Here is a 12,464-nt window from a genome sequence, read left to right on the forward strand (position 1 = left end):
CGCACCCAGCAGCCAGCATGGACGGAAGCCAGGACCAAGCCTCCGCCTCTGGCCTGCAGCAGCAAGTGCCCCCCTCACCCTGGAGGGAGCGACAAGCAAACTTTCCCCGGAGGATGCTGAATTCCTCCAGAGCGAGATCCAGGAGTTGAGCCAGCAGGTCGAATGGGCCCAGTAAGCAGCGGTCGCCAGGTGGAAGTAGGAGCTGCTGGAAAAGTTAGCAGCTCTGCGGCAGCCAGCCTCGGGTACCATCAGCGGCGCTCCAGCTCCGGCGGAGCCAGATGAGCCCCAGGAGGCAGTGTGCAGCACAGGAGCAGGTAGGAAGAGTTCCCCTGTCCCGGGCGCTGTAAGCACCGACCTACTCCTGGGCCTCCTACAGCAGCATCCCCCGTACCAAGGCATGTACACCCTGTAGCAGCTGCTAAGCCTGGAACCTCCACCCCCGGGCGCAGACTCCAAGAACCTCCTGCTCGGCTCCCTCCCGGAACCTCCACCCCCGGCGATGACTCCGCGGACCTCTTGCTCGGCTCCCTTCCGGAACTGCCACCTCCGGCACCCGAGTGGGTGTACGGCGCGCCCTCCTTCGACTGGTCCGCCAGGTTTGAGGACCAGTAACAGTACCTGCTACTCCCGACACCAGCACCCCCGGTTGCCTGCCGTGGAGGAGAAGAGTTTAGTTGGGAAAACCGGGGGGGGACCTGATGGGGTTCCCGCAGGAGACCCAAGCCCAGGCGCTGGCAAGAAAGGAGTTCTGTCAACGGGAGCTCCTGCAACTAGAGAAGGAGTGGCGCACCCGGTGGGCGTGCAGCGAGTGGTTGGAGGCCCGGAACAAGGCCGCAAAAGCTCAGGTCCGGCAAGCGGAATCTGCCCATCCTAGTCCCCGTGAAGAGGGACTAGTCATTAAATTTGACTTAAAAGCTGGTTGGGGCTTCATCCACGATCCCCACTTCAGCAGGGACATCTTTGTCAACCGGCGGGATGTTGAGCCCCAACTGGAGCAGGGCCATCCCGACCGGAATTTGTACCCCGGTGACCATGTCACCTATACTAGACACCACGCGGAACGCGGGTGGTATGCCCTCCAGGTATACTGCATCGTCGAGAAGGAAAAGGACATGCCCCCGCAGTTCATGGCTGATGACCCGGCTGGGTCAGCCAGCAAAAATCAAGAGTACCCCCGGCGGGGACCCCACTACTAGGTACCATTAAGTGGGACTGAACATTGTACATAACTTACCCGTAAGGGTACAAACAGAAAATTTGTTTTGTGTGCATAATTACCCGTAAGGGTATGCAGACTTCAGGCTGAGGACTATGAGCAGCAAAGAACTGACCTTGTATATAGTTTGCACTTCTTAAAGTGCCCTCTTTTGGTTTTATATATGCAACCGCAGACCTCAGAACAAAAACCCGTTTGGCGTGGCCGAAGACGTGGTACAGCACCAGGATCACTTAAGCCCTGCAGCCACGCCCAGGGCATACGTTGAGGATTTTCGGATGGGTCCCTCATGCTGCTTGATTTGCACCTTTACCAGTGAGATGGACAACCTGTTTGGGATCTTACTGCAGGTTGTTTGAGAAAATGTATATATGCCAGTGAAAAGTTTTATACTGTTTGAAATAATGTTAACCTGTAACGTTCAAGTAATGTGCCTCCCATAAAGGGAAGAAACAGTTTAATATTCTTCTAAGCGAATGCATTCTAAAAATCTTTGTATGTCTAAAATACCGTGCTTATGCTCAGTTCCAGCCCGCGGATGTGCTGTGTTTTACCAAGGGGGAGTGTGGCGCCCCTGAGGGTTCAGTCGCCACAGAGGTACTGCACCTCAACCAGAGGTGTGGTGTCTCCTTTTCTCAGGTAAGGAGGGAGTGCTGCCCGGAACCCCAACACCCGCATTCAACACTACACTGCTCCAGGCCCGCTGGAAGGGCAAGATGCACTGTGTTTCTGCTGAGCCCTGTCCCTGGATGGAGTGGGGGGAACCAAAGAGAGGGGGAACCAGTAGTGGATGTGGGTGGAGGATGTAGAGTAGGGGAGCACCATTGTAGGAGGTATAAAAAGGGAAGCCATCTTAGGGTGGCAAAACAGTCAGTGAGTAGTAAGGAGAGGAGGGGAGCAGAGTCTCTTCAGGAGCTCTGCCCCATGTGTGGGGCCTAGTAATAGAGGCCCAGGAGGGGAGCAGAGGAGAAAGGCTACGTTTCACAGAAGGGATCCCAGGGGGTACGGTGAGTGCAGGACGGCACCCGTACGCCCCGAATCTGCCAGGCGTCAGAGGGATCAGGCAGCAAGAATGGAACCGGTCCCTGGCCCAGCCGTGTTACTCCAGGTCTCGGCTGGAAAAAAATGGAGGCTTCTGCACTTCCATAGTGCAGTCGCCACAGTCTCACCCTAGTCAACGTGAGGGCCCAGTAGGTCCGGGAACTCCAGGTTGCCCAGAGGGACTTCAGAGCACCCGATCGGGACTGTGTATGGGAAGCACAGGGCTGGAGGGAGAAGACCCAGCGCGAGAAGTCGGTCTAGTAAGGAACATAAAGAAAAAGGGGTTCCGTCAAGCGCTCCTGATATATTTGAGAAAGTGCTGAACCCCTTATCTGGTAGACGCAGCGCGAAGCGGGAGGCTGACACCCGTACAGTGTACCTGAGAACCTTGAACAAGAACTGTGAGTAAAACTCTGATGATTGCACTGCTCTGCCTCTGTCAGTTATTTCCGCTGCGCCATCTCTCCTGCACCACAAGTCCCAGCATCACCACCATTTGCACCTACACTGCCCCGAGGGCCCGCTCCACCTTTGGGGAGCAAGAACATCTCAGCTGCCATCCCATCACCCCCGGAGGTCTGCAGCAGCGCCGGTAGGCATTACCGGAAACCACAGGTGGTGTCACAAGACAAACTGTATACTAAAATCCCTTTTTAAAGAGAGACCCAGAGTACGGGGCCGGGAGCCGACTGCCATGACCTCCTAAACAAGGTAAAAGGCCCCGGTACCGAGTCCCCTATATTCCCCCTGGGTGACACAATACTGTGTAGAGGAGAGCTGTGGGGACTTTATAATGTGTATAGGGAAGCTTTGGGGACATCATACTGTGAGACGGAAGCTATGGGGGTATCATACTGTGGGGAACATACTGTGCCATGGGGACATCATACTGTGTAGAGGAGAGCTGAGTGTGCTTTTTACTATGTATAGGGGAGCCATGGGGACATCATACTGTGTAGAGGAGAGCTGTGGGGACTTTATAATGTGTATAGGGAAGCTGTGGACCCATCATACTGTGTATAGAGGAGCTGTAAGGAACTGTAGGGACTGTGTATAGGGGAGCTGTGGGAACATCATAGAGGAGTTGAACATTGGGCGGGGGGTTCAGGGGACATTATTAAAGTTTATTGTCACTTATTGTTATAGGGGCACTCAGGGTATTGTGACTGTCAAAGGGGCATACAGGGGGCATTATTACTTTCTAGGGGCAAAACGTGGGCACTGTTTTCTAGGGTACTTGTACAGGGCATTAATATATTCTAGAAGTTAATTTTACCATCTAGAGGGCACGAAGAAGGCGTTTATGTTTTAACAGTGGTCCGTGTGCCATCAGATTATTTTCTCGCCCCTATTGACTTTCATTGGCCAGTGTGATCTGATTCTCGTATCCAATCACAGCATGCTGCAATTTTTTCCTCAGTCCGGTTAGAGCTGAGGAAAAACTCGTAGATGGGCACTCACTCATTTAATAACATTGGTCAGAATGCAATATGATATTTTCTTGCATTGCGTTCGTCCGATTTATATGCTCCTGTGGGCGAGCTCTTCGGAGGAGTTCTGCACCCAATTAGGCTGTGCTATATTTTGGATTAACATTAGGAGTGTCAGGAAGTAGCATGCAATATAATAATGCCATTAATGGGATATATTAAAAAGATCACACCTATAGAGTATATCCAGACAATTCTATGTATGTTAGGTGCAGGATAATTATTAGAGAGCAAATTATATTATATTATAAGCTCAGTGGCACAGCATGTATTGCCAGCTCCCTGGGGCAAGGCAAGTATTGAAAATCTTAACCCAGTAATAATGCCACCTGAGTGCCACCTTAAAACAAATAATGCACCCCAATGCCCTCTTTAGGAAGTATTAGTTCTCCCTTATTGCCCTGTGAGTGTCACCTCCAAAAGTAATATTGCCAACTTTGGTTCTCCCCCAGCAGAAAAATTAAGTCCATACTCACTTAATCTGAGAGTTCTCTTCTCTCCAGCATTCAGAGCAGGCTTAGCCAATAGCTCCCTGACACCCAGGCCCAGACAGTCCAGCTGCCCAAATTGGCAGATTCCCAACTGATGTGTGTGCTGTGCTTATGTGATGTGTGTGCTGTGCTTGTGTGATGTGTGTGCTGTGCTTGTGTGATGTGTGTGCTGTGCTCGTGTGATGTGTGTGCTGTGCTTGTGTGACCTTTTTGAATTGTACGCTGTGCATGTATGAGGTGATCACATTGCTTGTCTAATGTGTTTGATGTGATTTTATGATGCATGTATTGTGATGGGCCTGACCAGTATGCTGTGTTTTTGTAATGTGGGCATCGTGATTGTGTGATGTGTATGTTCTGCCTCTGTGACTTCTGCGTTTTCCTTGTGTAATGTGGGCCCTCTGCTTGGGTGACGTGTGTATATAGTTCTTGTTTCATGTGTGCTTAGCACTTGTATGAGATGTGCTTTGTGCTTGTATGCCATGCAGAGTGCATGAAAGGTGTGTGCGCTCTACCTCCCTGATATGTCTGGCATGGGTTCTGCAATTTTTTGATATGTGTACTGCAAATTTTTTCTGTGTGTATATTTTTTTTATTATATGCCATGTGCTACTTAAGGGACAGCTTCTCATACACAATTCTTGCACTAGGGCAATTTGCTCTCTGTGTCTGTCTCTGACCAATCAATCTCTACATGTAGAATATGAATATTTAGAATGGTTACTGAAAATCTTCTGAAATATGCTACAGCCTATTTAAAGGGGCCTACCATTTTCAAAAAACCTCGGTTCTCAGCGCAGTTTGTTGCAAAAACTGCCTTACTCAACCTCTTTGGGGCCAGTGCTCAGTCTCCGCTGCTGCCCCCAGTGTCTATTATTGTCTGCAGAACTGACATCAAGTCGATAGCACTGCAGAAAATAACTGAGCTCAGTGGCTGTGACTCTGTTGATGCCATGAGACACTCTGAGCGTCTGAGCTAACTGAATGGCTGCTGCGCTGTTAATGACGCGCCCCCTGGGCCATATTCTTTAGGGGGAATATCCGGAGCCGGATCAGATGGGAGTTGTAGTCTTCCGAGTGGCTGTGACCCGGTCCGTGCCCAGGGTGTCAAACTCAGTTGTATGTGGCAGTCCTACAGATGTTATTAAGTTCTTAATGTCGACTACGCCACCCGTTGTATTGCGGTCACTATGGCCGCCGCTGCAGCAGGGTCCGCTGAGGCTGATGGTATATGTGCAGCTTTTGATGGTATAACCCCCAACGGGTGGGGTATAGCCTCAGGGGGTCAGGTGCAGAGGATGGGGGTTGTGGTGGTGCAGCGTAGATGTAAAATGAAGACAGAGTCGGGTTGTGCAGTTTAGGGTATTTACTCACTGCTGATGTTCCGGTCACTCCAGCTTCAAGTGACCACCCGAGCCGTGCTGCGTCCACCAGGTCCTGGATCCAGCCAACCCCCAAACAAGTCCGGAGCGTGACCCTGAGCTCTCCTTCTGTCCTTTCTCTGGCCGTCCCCACTAGGGATCCACCCAGGTCCAGCTCCCTCGGGCCTTCTGTTGGGAGACCCTTGGCCTTGGGTTCCCTGACCCTCCACGTGGTATGCCTTCGGGGTGGATGTGGTGGGTGGCCGTGGCAGACACTGCCCACGGCCTCCGGTCTCTGGCTAGGGTGTGCTTTTGCCCCCACCAGCTTGGGATCCGGTACCCTAATGCCAACTCTTCACCCGCTGATGGACTTTGGGTTCTCAGAGTTCCTTTTCTGTTTCCCCCTCTGGGTCTTTCTGGCTTTCTCTTCTCTCTCTCTGGGGCTTCTCTGCTCCTCTTTCTCCTCTGACTTCTCTCTGCAAAAGGCTGGCAGACTGACCTGCCTGCAAAGACTGACAGACTGACCTGCCTGCAAAGACTGACAGACTGACCTGCCTGCAAAGACTGACCCTGTTCTCTGATGGTGCCCACCTTATATACACCCTCTATGTGTGAGCTCAGGTGACCAGCACCCAATGAGCTCCTATCTTTACCCAGGCTGCTCCCCCTATCTGCCCCTACACTACTTGGGATGTTCCACCCCCCTCCCACTCCAGCCAGGAACAGACTCGGTCGTACCTGCACATTTCTAAGTGGGAGTACCGTCGGTCTGCTCCTCGGAAATGGGATGTGTGTAGTGCATGCAGCCTACCGAGCTCAGATCCACACTCCATCCTTACCCGGGAGTGGAATACCACACCTCTGGGTTGAGGTGCAATACCCCTGTAGCAGCCGAATCCTCAGGGTGCTACATTCCCCCCTGGTAAATCACAGCACGTCCTCGGGCTGTAAGACATAAACAACACCAAAACATACAAATTTTTGCATAAACATATAAAACATCATATATATATATATTAATAAAACTTTCCATATAAAACATTCTCGTCGTCTCTGGCTCCTCCTCCGGTCACTGTGCAACGTGTGACCGGGTACAGTGCGACAGTCTTTTCTTGAAAAATGGTTTTCCTATAAAACCGGTAGGGGGCGCTTTAGGACGCGCAACTATATACAAGGACATGGCCGCTCTCAGTCCTCGGCCAGGTATTGGGGAGGAATGACCGCTCTCAGTCCTCGGTCAGTGGGATTAAGGGAAATACGGGTAACAGTTCACACTTGCTGGTCCCAACGGGGACTATATTAGCAACAGTAACAGTTTCAGTTCACTGTGCCCCGACGGGCAACTATATACAGCTTCAGCTCCGCTGTACTTAACGACGGCGTCCTCCTGCTCTTGCTTTATGGTTACCTTTGGCTTCAGACCCGTCCGGGTCCTCTTGCTCTTCCTCCTCACACCGCAGCTCCTCCTCCGTCAGGCGATGCACATGGAGGGCGTAGGGTCCTTTGGCACACTTGTGCCGGGTGAAAGTGACCTCGTCCCCGATGTAAAGGTCACGACCTCTGTGTCCCTCCGGTATGTGGGACTCAACGTCTCTCCTGGTCACGAAGACGTCGCCTAGAGTGCGGTGGTCTCGGATGAAGCCCCACCCATGCTGCATGTTAAACTTAATCACAGTCCCGGTGGTGCGGGGACTATGCGCTGCACGGGGGTCTCTCCTGGCCCGACTCTTCTGCTCCGCGCTCCTTATTTGAGCTTGCTGTTCCCGGACCCGCCTCTCTCTCCGCTCCCTCTCGAAGACCTCGAGCTGTTGGCGGCAGCACTCAGCACGCTCCGCTGCAGCTGCCCGAGTCTCTTGAGTGAACCCCATGAGATCTTCTCCGGTGGGGTCCCACTCAAACTGCGCTTCTGCTAGCGGGGGCGAGATCCTCTTTACGGGCTTTGGAGCCGGGATCAGGGGTTCATCCAGGGGTCTCTCTCTCCGGAGTCGGGGATGGTGAAACTCCGGTGGCCAAATAAACGGCTGCCCATCCGGGCACGTATGCTGGGCGTACAGGTCCTCTCCCAGATGCGGCACTCTTGGTCTTATGGGCGCGGTGGTGTTAGCGCCCGAGTTGCCCGGGCCTTGCGGCCAGGCCTGGGGTATCTGGAAGGTGAAGGGCACCGTAAGGACGGCGGCGCCCTGGGCCACTTGGCCCTGCGACCAGGCCGGGGGCTCCGCGGAGGTAGGGGGCGCTGTTGGTATTGCGGCGCCCGGGGGTACTAGGCCTTGCGACCAGGCTGGTGGTACTTCCAGCTTGGTCACGCTCGGGGTCGAGGCGTGTGACGTCACAGGGGTCGCGGCTCCCGTTTGAGGCCTAGTCTGCGGCGGTGACGTTGCAGCGACGGGCACGGCAGGATAGACTTCGGGCTCTGCGACGGGGAGCTGGGGCAGGTACGCGGTTTCCCGGTGTGGGGTATAGACGTCCCCTTTACCTGCCTCCACTCGTTCGGCTCCCCTCTCGGCGCCGTCTCCGGCCTTCAGTCCTCCCGCGCCATCCTCAGAGGCGGTCTGTCTCCTCGTCTTGGGTGGCGTGCTCCGCTGACAGGTCTCGGTCTGCTGGGCCATCTCACGGCTCCACTCCGCCAACGTCTCTCGCTGCACCCGGGCCATCCTCCTTGCGAGGCCCTCCAGAGCGGTCTGTGCACACTCCCGGTCTCGGGGGAGCTGTGCTAGGACCTCCACTAGGCCTAGTGGGGTCGTTGTTTCCAGCAGGCTCCTGACCAACGGGTCGGTGCTGCTCTGCTCTCCTACTGTTGTCTCTAGCAGGCTCCTGGCCAGCGGGCCGGTGCTGCTCTGCTCTCCCTCTTCTGTTTCTAGCAGGCTCCTGGCCAACGGGCCGGTGCTGCTCTGCTTTCTCGCCATCTCCGGGTAAGCTCCTCCGATATTCTTCTCCAGGCTTCTTGCCTCCGGGTGCGCTCTCTCCAGACTGCTCCAAGCGACACCCATCTTTTCTCTCTCCTTTCGTCTCCTCCCACCTCGAGGGCGGTCCCGGGGCCACTTGGTGACTGTCAGCTCCAGGGGCTGTTCTTTCACGCTGACAGACACCTCTAGCATCACAGTCTCTGTTGGTGGGGGCGGTTTCCACTTTTGGCGCCATTTTCGGTCCTGGCCCACGATGGGAGGTGGCCTCTTGCCACCCTCTGGCACGCCCATAATGGCGTCCGCTCTTCCAAGGCGGGAAACCTTTGGAAATGGCGGGAATCGCTTCCCAGTGGCGGGAAACTCTGCAGATGGCGGGAAAACGCTGTTAATGGCGGACAACCGGCGGGAATCGACTGGTGATGGGGTCCGATGGCGGGGACCCTCCGGAACCGGCGGGAGACTTCTTTTTGAGGTAAACTTGCACTTTTCTTCAGGCACGCAGTACCCGGGTGTTGCGGGCACGTAATCCTGCCGACTACGCCAAAGTTGACGCGCCCCCTGGGCCATATTCTTTAGGGGGAATATCCGGAGCCGGATCAGATGGGAGTTGTAGTCTTCCGAGTGGCTGTGACCCGGTCCGTGCCCAGGGTGTCAAACTCAGTTGTATGTGGCAGTCCTACAGATGTTATTAAGTTCTTAATGTCGACTACGCCACCCGTTGTATTGCGGTCACTATGGCCGCCGCTGCAGCAGGGTCCGCTGAGGCTGATGGTATATGTGCAGCTTTTGATGGTATAACCCCCAACGGGTGGGGTATAGCCTCAGGGGGTCAGGTGCAGAGGATGGGGGTTGTGGTGGTGCAGCGTAGATGTAAAATGAAGACAGAGTCGGGTTGTGCAGTTTAGGGTATTTACTCACTGCTGATGTTCCGGTCACTCCAGCTTCAAGTGACCACCCGAGCCGTGCTGCGTCCACCAGGTCCTGGATCCAGCCAACCCCCAAACAAGTCCGGAGCGTGACCCTGAGCTCTCCTTCTGTCCTTTCTCTGGCCGTCCCCACTAGGGATCCACCCAGGTCCAGCTCCCTCGGGCCTTCTGTTGGGAGACCCTTGGCCTTGGGTTCCCTGACCCTCCACGTGGTATGCCTTCGGGGTGGATGTGGTGGGTGGCCGTGGCAGACACTGCCCACGGCCTCCGGTCTCTGGCTAGGGTGTGCTTTTGCCCCCACCAGCTTGGGATCCGGTACCCTAATGCCAACTCTTCACCCGCTGATGGACTTTGGGTTCTCAGAGTTCCTTTTCTGTTTCCCCCTCTGGGTCTTTCTGGCTTTCTCCTCTCTCTCTCTGGGGCTTCTCTGCTCCTCTTTCTCCTCTGACTTCTCTCTGCAAAAGGCTGGCAGACTGACCTGCCTGCAAAGACTGACAGACTGACCTGCCTGCAAAGACTGACCCTGTTCTCTGATGGTGCCCACCTTATATACACCCTCTATGTGTGAGCTCAGGTGACCAGCACCCAATGAGCTCCTATCTTTACCCAGGCTGCTCCCCCTATCTGCCCCTACACTACTTGGGATGTTCCACCCCCCTCCCACTCCAGCCAGGAACAGACTCGGTCGTACCTGCACATTTCTAAGTGGGAGTACCGTCGGTCTGCTCCTCGGAAATGGGATGTGTGTAGTGCATGCAGCCTACCGAGCTCAGATCCACACTCCATCCTTACCCGGGAGTGGAATACCACACCTCTGGGTTGAGGTGCAATACCCCTGTAGCAGCCGAATCCTCAGGGTGCTACATTAACATGTTATTGTCAGCACTGCAGAGAATGACAGACACCGAAAGAGGCACCATCGGATACTGTACACAATGAGGGGGGAGTAAAGGACAGGGATTTTTCAAAACCAGAAAACCCCTATAAGGGCTTGTTCACACGACTAGCGCTTTTTATCGTTTTGATGAATAGCACTCAGACCAATGTTAATCTACTGGTCATGCACATGTCCGATTTTTTTCCTCTGATCGAGTTGAGCCAAGGAAAAAATTTAATCATGCACATACTGTATTTAATCAGAATGCACTTGGCCATTCATAACTATGGGTCTGTGGAAAACATTGGACTGCACTTGGATGACATCTGACTGCAGTCCAATTTTCGCAGATTGACAGAATGAAGAAGATGGAGAAATTCAGAGTTTGATCAGAGTGTGATCAGCATAATAATAATAATTTTTCGAAGAGAAAATATGGTCGTCTGACCTTAGACTAAGTCAAAAATCCACAGGATGGGACCGGCAAGTGAGCTGTCACGTGGATGGTGTGCTGTGGTTGGAATGTTAGGATGAATGTAATATACTGTTTATCACAGTGATTTTCTTATAGTTAAATGCTGTATTTGAATTGCACTACAAGGAGGAACGTAATATTGGGCTGGTGCTACATAGCGACTTTGGCCATGAAACACTTTGCTCGGCCAAAGATCATGTAATTCTGCACTGCATAAACAGTATAGTTTGCAGTGTAGTAATAGTCTGCAGACCACCTATGTAGAGCTGGCATCTGATAACCGTACGCTCACTGTATGGTAGTATTACTGATCTACAGTAATTGTTGGTTGTACTGTGTAAATCTACATTTGTCCTTTTCTGTGTGATTAGTGAGAGCAGCCGCAGCTCTAATTTCCTGATTACTTATACTGTATGTTCGAAGGGGACCCCTTTAAGTGGTGGGTGATTTTGGATTTCAGCTGATGGTGTTTTAATACTGAGACTGTTTTTTAGTATCATTCCTACCCTGCTGCCACCTATATAACTCAAAGTGGTGCTCGCCCAGAGATCCAGGTCATCTGGCCAGAAGTCTGAGACGTGTGCACTGCTCCGAACATTCAGCACTACCAACACTCTCTGCTACTGGTTTTTTTTTTGTTTGTTTTTTTCAATTTTCTGCCCCTAAGGATTTTGCCCCCAGTGCAGCCACTCCTGTGCCACCACTGCCTTTCCCCATTATACCACTAGTTAAACTGAGCAATTCCTCTTAATTCCATTTCTAGCAATCACAAAACATCTTAAAATCCTCTGATTATACAGAATATGTGTTTATTCTACTATAAGTGTAGGGTCACGCTACCGCATGTTATCCATCCAAGAAAATCGGTCCGATTATACTAATCACACTCTTGATCAGAGTAGGATCAGTTTTTGTGGGATGTGGAGAATAAAAAATAAAAAATTCTCCATTAGTGTTGCGCGAAAGTGCTCGGATAAGGTGTTATCTTAGCACACTTGGGTGCTAACAGAGTATTTTCGCTGTGCTCGAAAAATGTGTTCATGTTTCCGCGGCTGTATGTCTCGCGGCCGTTAGACAGCTGCAACACATGTAGGGATTGCGGGTTTCTTACAGAATCCCCTGTATGTATTGCGGCTGTCTAAGAACCACGAGACATGCAGCCGCGGCGACGAGAACATATTTTTCGAGCACGCCAAAAATACTCTGTTAGCACCCGAAGCTGCTTGGATAACACCTTATCCGAGCATGTTCGCGCAACACTATTCTACATCGTCTTCATTCTGTCAGTCTGTGAAAATCGGACCGTACTCAGATGTCATCTGGTCCGATTTTTTTCACGGACCCATAGACTTGAATGGCCAAGTGCAATCTGATTATTGGAGGCTAATCGTGCATGCTGCGATTTTCTTCCACTGGCCATTAAATAATATTGGTCCGATGTTTTGATGGATCACAATCAGACGGAGCTATGGTCGTCTTTACGAGCCCTAAACTATATAAAAGCTCTATTTCATATCTAAGCTCCGATAAAACATTATACAGTATCTCTCTTATATGTTTCACCCATTAGTAATAGCATTCATTCCTTCTATTCATTCCTTTTCTTCCTTCTTTTTAGTTCGTCTCTATAAATCTATTCCTTTTCTATGACCTGAGATGAACACTGTCGTTTCCTAGCCGGTCA

Source organism: Phyllobates terribilis, unplaced genomic scaffold (genome assembly GCF_046119375.1).
Source record: "Phyllobates terribilis strain yellow unplaced genomic scaffold, ASM4611937v1 Scaffold_4__5_contigs__length_816908805, whole genome shotgun sequence".
Lineage (NCBI taxonomy): Eukaryota > Metazoa > Chordata > Amphibia > Anura > Dendrobatidae > Phyllobates > Phyllobates terribilis.